Source organism: Hesperophylax consimilis, chromosome 20 (genome assembly GCF_061612785.1).
Source record: "Hesperophylax consimilis isolate HC1 chromosome 20, BYU_Hcon_1.0, whole genome shotgun sequence".
Classification (NCBI taxonomy): Eukaryota; Metazoa; Arthropoda; class Insecta; order Trichoptera; family Limnephilidae; genus Hesperophylax; species Hesperophylax consimilis.
This window is the reverse complement of record NC_142855.1, coordinates 23,637,670-23,647,105: the sequence shown is the minus strand read 5'-3', so window position 1 is coordinate 23,647,105 and position 9,436 is coordinate 23,637,670. Positions and strand designations below refer to the sequence as shown.

At 37.5% G+C, this 9,436-nt stretch overlaps 1 long non-coding RNA gene across 1 annotated transcript; it reads right to left on the bottom strand.

Annotated features, from left to right (window-relative positions):
- Positions 1–7,170: 7,170 nt before the first annotated feature.
- Positions 7,171–9,222, bottom strand: LOC149414386 (uncharacterized). The gene is made up of 4 exons (XR_016303977.1): positions 9,167–9,222; positions 8,499–8,692; positions 7,549–7,689; positions 7,171–7,408 (listed from the first exon to the last, which is right to left on the bottom strand). It is a non-coding gene; the product is annotated as an uncharacterized LOC149414386 (long non-coding RNA).
- Between the last annotated feature and the right edge of the window lie 214 nt (positions 9,223–9,436).

Here is a 9,436-nt window from a genome sequence, read left to right as displayed (position 1 = left end):
CTTTGATCTTGAATTTCAGTGCTGACACGTAATATAACTTGTATTTTACTTTTTATGTGTGTTGGCATTGTACGAATTTGCAGTCGTATTTGGAGCCAAGGTTTTACAAGTAGTGAATGCAATTTTTTCATAAAATCACGACGATTCATTACATGTTGCCCCAATGTGGAGGCATTATGACAATAAATTATGTAACTGTTTATACATGTTATATTCAGCATGCCATAAAAAATGCACATTGGCCACCGATTAGTTTTTCTGCTGCATGACATTACCGCATACATTTGATCAAATGCATCTACCCCACCTTTCGTGCTATTATAAAATTAAACCATTCGTGGTTTCCTTGTTTCGGGGTTCACTGTGCCTTCCTCATCACAGGAAGATAGCAGGTAAACCATTTTTGATGGTTTAGGCTTGTAAGAAAGGAGCGTGAGAGGGCCATCGTAACCAAACATAGATGTATCGACGTTTCTGGATCGACTGTTCTTCATTTCTTCAGGAATTTCTTTTTTATTATCCCGCAGTGTACCCACTATTGTCAACTTAAATGGCTGCTGAAGTAACTGTTTCGCTAGTGGTATAGATGTAAACCAATTATCCATGGTAATGTTCCTGTTCGTACCATGTATACTGCGAGTAAGTTCTTTTACGAAGTATTCTCCCAAAGGCAAGCCTCCTGTATCAGTTCCTTTCCCAAGATATGGCGAACCGTCGATCATGTATCTTGTGCCGCTGTCACACATCATTTCCAACTTGAGGCCATACTTGGCGGTTTTATTTGGAATATACATCCGAAATTTACATCTGCCTCGAAACGCCAGCAGCTGCTCATCGATGGTAACATTGGTTCCTGGCTCGTAGTTTTTTCGGCATTGACCTATGAGCTTCTCCCATATATCTCTTATAGGCGTAAATGGATTATCACGTTGTCGTTGCAACCGCAATATTTTATCATCGAATCGAAGACATCGCAAAAGGAAGTCACATCTTTCTTTGCTCATACACGACACATATCTTGTACCAGAATACTCTGTTTTGAATATTTCATCGAGGTTCAGGTGATTGTCTTTCAAAGCTGCAGTTAATACTAGAATACCGATGAGTGCTTGGACTTCTTCTTTACAAGTATCATTCTGCGTAGATTTTATTTGTCCATATGTTTGTTTTTTTATCTCAATCTCCGAATTGGTCCATTTTACAATTTCTTCTAATATCTCATTAGTCATAAATTGCTCAAATAATAACAGCGGCTCAACCATACCTTTTATAGCACGAGTTGGTCCCCTGGCAATACGTACGATATTTACTGCTGCTACTCTGCACGAAGTACGCTCTTTGTTCGTAGCCCAAACGTGACGATTTCGACTGCGGATATAACTTTGTGTCAAGGTCAAGATACTCGATTGATTGCCTGAGTTCTCTTCCGATAGAACAGGTGGTGATTGTGCCTCCAATCGGTCATCCTCATTGTCCGATGGGTCATCTTGAACATCACTAACCACATCATCAACCTCCACATTGTCTTCTTGTTCACTGACAGATGACTCCTCTGATGAATTTGTGTCCTCTTCCATCAATAAACGTTGAATATTTGCAACAGACAGCGATTTTTGCGAAGCCATAGCGAAAAAACTGCAAAAAAAACGACAAAAAACAATATACCAAAAAGTCACACAAAACCAAAACCATTCATTGAAACGACGACTATGCGCGTAATATATCAAAAAATACTGCGCTTACCCGCCGAAAACGGCCACTCCCCGTAAGAGTTGTACAAGCAGAATTGAAACGTTGCTCCAAATTGCTTTAGCCGTGTTTAGTGACTAGATCTGAATAGTCAGGTACTTTTCCCCACCTTCCTCTTTCCCTTCCCCACTTACCTTCAGCCTCACAACATCCCCCAATCGGGGATGCCATAGTCTCACTGGCTCCAGACGGGAGCAGTTGGGACTCTTGTGAGGTATTCACTATAAAAAAAAGAAAAAAAAGGACTGAGTTGGCAAGGAACGACACGATCATCCGCGCATGCGTTAAAAAAGGACAGCATATTTTGTGTCGCATAATAATAATCGTTGAATCGACGAAGGTTAGGTTTCTGGGGATAAACTAAATTCTGAAGGACATATTACAAAAATAAAGTTGTTCCACCTGCTTGTCGGCAAAAAAAATTCTTAAATATAAAATGTAATGCACTTAACTATTCTAAATAATACAGACGTGACTCAAACAATACAAATATTTTAAGAGAGATGAAACTTTATTTGGGGTTTTTTATTACTGTGGGACAGGGGTGGGAAAGGTATTGGCAAATATTTTTAGGCATAATGGTTTGACTAGGGTGATCATAAAATGGGGCGAACAGCTCTTGGGTGAAAGCCGCCGCCGCTTGAAGTAAAATGTCACGAATTCTTAAATCATAAATGATACACAAACAAGACAATGTTTTTATAAAAATACCAGGCCAATGAATTGTTTTATTGTAAGGTCAAATGTAGGAAACTACGCTAACTTAAAATACGAACTGTGGGAACGGGCCTGAAGGCTTAATTTTATTGAGCAATATGTAAAAGTCGCATTCTGGAAGATCCAATGGTTAAATTCACACGAGAAATAGTCTTAGAAGAAATAAAAGCTCTTGACATAAACACGAGCGCGGGGTGTGATGACATTCCATCATGCTTTGTAGCTAATTGTGCCGAAACACTCGCAAAACCTCTCTGCATTATACACGGTGTCCGGAAACTCGTAGTACAAGCGGGAAACTGGTGAATCTACATCACATTTGGAGTCGATTTTGTAGTATAATTTTTTTTTGATTTGTGATTTCGTTTTCGAGTAAATCAAGTCAGAAGTTGATTTTTTTTTGATCAAATTCTTATAAATCATTACTGAAGATCAAAGTACCCAACTAACTAAAACTATTTAAAAGTAAAACAAATAAAGAAACCCGGATTTAAAGCATTATTTTGAAATCACCCTTCATTTAATGCGGAGTAACCATAAAATGTTTCTGCTCTGCAGGGTTAAAACATCTGTTGTTTTAATCTCTGACATATTCGCAAAATATAGCTTTCTCTTGTATGCTGAGTTCAACTAACATATGAAAGAAAGAGACGCACGATAAGCAGATGTCCCATTTCAGTTAAATCGTAAGTGGGTCAGTTTTGGTTTATGGGTCGCCGCAGGTGGCCGTATATATGTGATTTTTTATACATTTGTTGAGGGTTTCTATGTTGCAGGAGTCGTGGTTCGCCAGAATACTTACACGGTGCTGCGGGGTCATTGATTCGGAGTAATGAAAGAAATTTCCACGTTTGATAATTTATTAATCAGAAGTTTACGAATACATTTAAGAGCGAAAGTGACTTGAATGGATAACAACGTGTTGGTTATACGACGCTCAAGAACAGAATGGCGCTTCGGTCGCCGGCGTATCCGCTGGGACCCTCGGTGACTCGAGCGGCCGATGTTGTCATTTTGTAACGGGTGACCATCTTCTGAATAATTAGCAATATATTGGGGTGCTTTACTAGATCACGACAGCCTCCCCTCCAGTATCCACGACATACTACAGGAGTTGAGATATATATATTGGTCATATCCTGACTGAGGCACCTTCAGTCAGAATGTGAGCAGCCTCCAATGTGTCCAGGAGAGTATGAAATGTTCAGAGAAGTTATGATTGGACTTGGTGAGATGACAAATGGTTTTTTAAGCGTTTAAAGTTGCAACGTTTTCGGGAACACATTGGAAGGCATTGTTGGCTTAACAATTATTAGAAGATAGATGGTCAGCAAGAGTACTTTATTCTAATACAATATTTATAAAATGTGATGAAATGGAAACATAACGTTTTGTTTACTAGTATTAGCTTTCTTATAACAACTATAGGTATTATTGCTAAGTTTAATTATAATAAGTTGTTTGTAGTTTTAAATTATTTACAAAATAGCTTTAAACTAAAAGTTTGCTAATATTCCGCGTTTGCGGTGTCAGGTGCATCGACGAACTAATTGCTCGAAGCATTTGTTTATTATTTTGTGGTGCATGGAAATCAAAGTTTGATTCCAGTTTGTGGTTTAGATCACTGTATAAATCGTGAAATTTTTGTAAGCTGAACTATGTTCCGTGCAACTGCATGATTTTTACGCAGAGTGCGTACTTTGTAGCGCTGGTCATGAAATTATTATATAATAGAATATAAAAATATTTAATCCTATCATTTATGATAAACTTGAAATTAGCATTGTACATGATAATTGAATCGAAAATATGTAGTCATAATTAGTATGAGAGTATGAAATGTTTAGAGCAATATAAGCATAAAAAATATAGTTGTCTAAATTTATTTATTTATTTTATTTATTTATTTAGTACAGGTGATGATACAATGACACATGTAGATAAAAAATACTTTGACTGCCCAACTAGGAGGAATTCCCGTTTTAGGACAGTCAAAAATTAAAGAATTAATTAAAGAAGTACATGTATAAGGTAACCTAAGTAAGGTGTTCATTATGGTATTAGAAATATAATGTGTTACGCTAATCTGTAGCGTTGAATTGGTAATTTTAAATTTACTATGCAACACGTCTGTCATCGGTATGAAAATATGTGTTTTTTGGAGACAAAAAGTCGAATAACCATGTTTATTTACATACGTATGACAAAGTGGGTTAATGTTCCTTAGTTAGGAAAGTGATACATCATCAGCTGTTTACTGTTATTGCATGAAAAAAATAATAAAGAGATATTAAATAACAGAAGTTTTCAATTATATGGTTCTCTAGAATTATATAGTGCCTAATACGTCCAGAGAAGCACATTTGAAAGTACACAAATGTACCTTGGTACGTGGTTAAAAAAAAAAAAAAACTATGCTCATTATATTGGTAGTCGATCACACTTGTGATGACGGTTGATGCTATTAATCGAGTAGCAATGCATATATAAATGCTATAAAGCGGTGAAAAGATTTCATCCGAACGTACAGTTATTTTATAATTGTTATACATTTTAAGGTGCATCAATTATGCGGTTCACATGATGATTTGTGTTCATCATATAGAAAATGTTTCACACTCGTGAATAAATAATAATTATCTATGTTTTAGATTCTATCATTTGATAACAAACAATATTAAAGTCAAATTTCCATCAAAAATGTGTAAATTTAATAATGTTTGATTTGCAGTATTTTTTAAGAAAAAAAGAAATATACTTTAAGAATATTGTTTGCAAGAGAAAGCTAGGCGAAATTTAGAAATTAATTTCTATCATGAGTTATAAAAAAAATGCCAAATAGAAATGTCTTTTCGTGCTTATTCCGATCAAAATCGCTTTGGAAAATGTACTTGCTGACCTGAGCGAGTTGTCGTCTTGGTTACAGGTGTGACAGCGACAGGTGCTCGAACATGCTCGAACTTCCTTTGTAGACGTCCTACGTACGTGTCGGGTTCCTCACGGGGGGTTCAGTGAAGAAATCGCAAGGTAGCCTAAGTGTTCCGCCATAGGTGAGTTCAGCAGGCGAACCTTTTTATTTCTTCACGAACAGTCGATCTCAACCCGAGCAATATGAGGGGGAGATTTTTGATCCAGTTCCGGTCACCACATGTCATGAGGGATGCCTTGAGCGTGCGATGCCATCTCTCTATTATCCCGTTCGCCTGTAGGTGATACGCAGTAGTTCTTTTGTGTTTGATTCCAAACTTTTCTGCGAGTTTTTTGAAGAGAAAACTCTCGAACTCACGACCATGGTCCGTGGTGATGCTACCCGGGGTTCCGCGAAGAGCAATCAAATTTAATTGTAAGTCAGCATGTGGCTCGTCACAAAAGATAATTATTATATTCACTCGAGACGAGACAAAGGTTTTCTTTAACGGTGGGTCAGCATGTCTTGTCAGATAGCTCTTCCGAGAAAATGTATATTTGCACTCAGAACATGAAAAAGGTTTTTCACCACTATGAGTCAGCATGTGGATCGTCAGTTGGCCCTTTCGAGAACATGAATAGTTGCACTCGGAACATGAAAAAGGGTTTTCTCCACTGTGAGTTAGCATGTGGCGTGTCAGATTGTTCTTTCGAGAACATGAATAGTTGCACTCGGAACATGAAAAAGGTTTTTCTCCACTGTGAGTCAGCATGTGGCTTGTCAGATGGTTCTTTCGAGAAAATGAATAGTTGCACTCGGAACATGAAAAAGGTTTTTCACCACTGTGAGTCAGCATGTGGATCGTCAGAGATCCCTTTTGAGAATATGAGTAATTGCATTTGGAACACGTAAAAGGTTTTTCTCCACTGTGAGTCAGCATGTGTGTCGTCAGATAGCCCCTTCGAGTACATGAATAATTGCACTCGGAACATGAAAAAGGTTTTTCACCACTGTGAGTCAGCATGTGACTTGTCAGATGGTCCTTTCGAGAACATGAATAGTTGCACTCGGAACATGAAAAAGGTTTTTCACCACTGTGAGTCAGCATGTGGATCGCCAGTTTGCCCTTTCGAGAACATGAATAGTTGCATTCGGAACAAGAAAAAGGTTTTTCGCCACTGTGAGTCAGCATGTGACTTGTCAGATGGTCCTTTCGAGAACATGAATAGTTGCACTCGGAACATGAAAAAGGTTTTTCACCACTGTGAGTCAGCATGTGGATCGCCAGTTTGCCCTTTCGAGAACATGAATAGTTGCACTCGGAACAAGAAAAAGGTTTTTCGCCACTGTGAGTCAGCATGTGCCTCTTTAGATAGACCTTTTGAGAACATGAATAGTTGCACTCAGAACATGAAAAAGGTTTTTCTCCACTGTGAGTCAGTATGTGACTCGTCAGATTGCCCCTTTGAGAACATGAATAATTGCACTCGGAACATGAAAAAGGTTTTTCACCACTGTGAGTCACCATGTGGATCGTCAGTTGGCTCTTTCGAGAACATGAATAGTTGCACTCGGAACATGAAAAAGGTTTTTCACCACTGTGAGTCAGCATGTGGATCGTCAGATGGCCCTTTCGAGAACATGAATAGTTGCACTCGGAACATGAAAAAGGTTTTTCTCCACTGTGAGTCAGTATGTGACTCGTCAGATTGCCCCTTTGAGAACATGAATAATTGCACTCGGAACATGAAAAAGGTTTTTCACCACTGTGAGTCACCATGTGGATCGTCAGTTGGCTCTTTCGAGAACATGAATAGTTGCACTCGGAACATGAAAAAGGTTTTTCACCACTGTGAGTCAGCATGTGGATCGTCAGATGGCCCTTTCGAGAACATGTATAGTTGCACTCGGAACATGAAAAAAAAAATTTTCCTGTAGGGTTGCATAGGTGCCTATTTAAATTCGACTTATTAGAAAGGGAGAAGATAGAATTAGGACAAAATAATTGATTTTCCACAGGATGCGTCTTGATATCTGTAGAAAAAAAAATGATTATAAAAGCTTTATTCGACTTAATAACTACACTTACCACAATAAAGCACTAAAATTGATAAAAAAAATAACAAATTACGATGGCAGAAAATGTAAAATTTTAGGAAGGAAATTGTTTATACCGGACAGGTAGATTCGTTCTAAGCATTCCTTTTTGACATCCGGCAGGTCTATGTCAATTTCCATACAAGGAAGTTCCCCATTACTATCTTCTCGGCATCCGAGTTCCGCCTTAACGGTAACAGTCTCCACATTAATGTAAGCTATAAAACAACATGTACATAGATTGATAATCGATGTTAAACAACACAAGTTTTCAAATTATAATATTTACGATAAAATACACCATTGATTAATCCTGCAGAATTGAAAATTAGATGAAGAGAGTTCAAGGTTAATTTGATCAAATTAATAAGGACAACCGCAGATGTCCGCTTGAGGAAGGAATAAACATTTGCTTTAGAGCACCTGAATTATGTAGTTTTTATAAGTCGACGAAATGTTGTTTTCTTCCAATAATAGTAAGAGCCCTAATTGGGCGTGAACAAACAAATAAATAAATATGTTTTTTTAACTCATGAGGAAAAAAATGGAAAATTTGAGGAATCGAGCACTTATTGTGAGCATTGGCGGCTTCTGTAATCAAAGGGAATGGCTCTCGACTTGTAATCTGTAGGTTCCGGGATAAAATCCAAGCGTGCGCAAGCAATTTTTTTGATTGATACATGATATTTCACAATATATTCTTGCGGCACGTTCCAATTACAAGTACTTCCCACCTTTCACCACTTTATATCCATTCCCTCCTTTTGTCTTCTAGCCACACAACGTACTACTACGCCAAGAGCTTGAGAGCAGTTGGAACACGCGTGGAGTATTCACAAAACTAATTTAAAATTATTTAGTTTATTTAATGTTGTAGATTGGCTGTTTCTGGCAAAGATAAAAACTAAAATAACTACGGCGAAAGAGGGCAGCGTTAAAAAACATATTATGTTCTGTCGCCATGGCAATCCAAAATGGACTTGAATTAATAACATATAATTTATTATACAAAAGCAATGCAACTAACTGGCTGTCTGAGTACTCTCCGCATATGGGGAACATTCCTTCTTTACATCTGGGAAATCTAAATCCATTTCACCTCCACCTTCTTCCTGGGGCCCTGGTTCCGTCTTGATGGAAACAGTTTCTGGATTTACTAGATCCATGGCACCGCTGTCATAGGCTTTGGTAATTGGTACAAGCCCAAACAAATATGCATACCTGAAACAGAATATAATTGTGACGGAACCCTATTTTAAATGAGCTTTTCATTTTGTTTGGTTAAATATTTTGTCAAAACAATGATATCATATGCGAAACTTTTATTGGGAAATAGGGATATACATATTGTGAATATCTTGACCTTGGAGTTGAAATTTAAAATCTGTTGAAAGATTCGTCGGATAACTCAATATAACTATAACCATAAGTAATGCAAATACTTTATTAAAGTAAAGCTTTTATTAAGTTCGCCAATGCGCTTTTAACAGAATATTTAAAACTAATTTTAAAAATATTTTTACTATTATAAGCAGACGTCTAAGTAACAGTTTGAACGTTCCGCAAACAAAACTTCAATAGATTTGTTAAATTAGGTGTACCGATAACGGCCGCTACACGATGTTGCGTGATTCATAAAAGCATAAGTACTTTCTAATAAATATCACAAGCACGGGAAGATAAACAACAACTAACAGACAGACAGTCGGGGCAGGATCATATAACACATATTATATAACATAAACACCCACAAACAGACAGTCTGGGGGCTGACTCGGTATCTCTCACAAGCGTCCGTACCGCGGGTTTACGACTGACAAACCCGTTTTCACTGATTTTGGTACTCTTTAGCAAGTCGTAAACCCGAATTTAATCGAAAACTCAAAGTGACAGCTCAACGTTTCGCTTTAGATCGACGCATAAATAAACCACTCTCTAGATCGATATCTTCGGGCTTTTTGTATG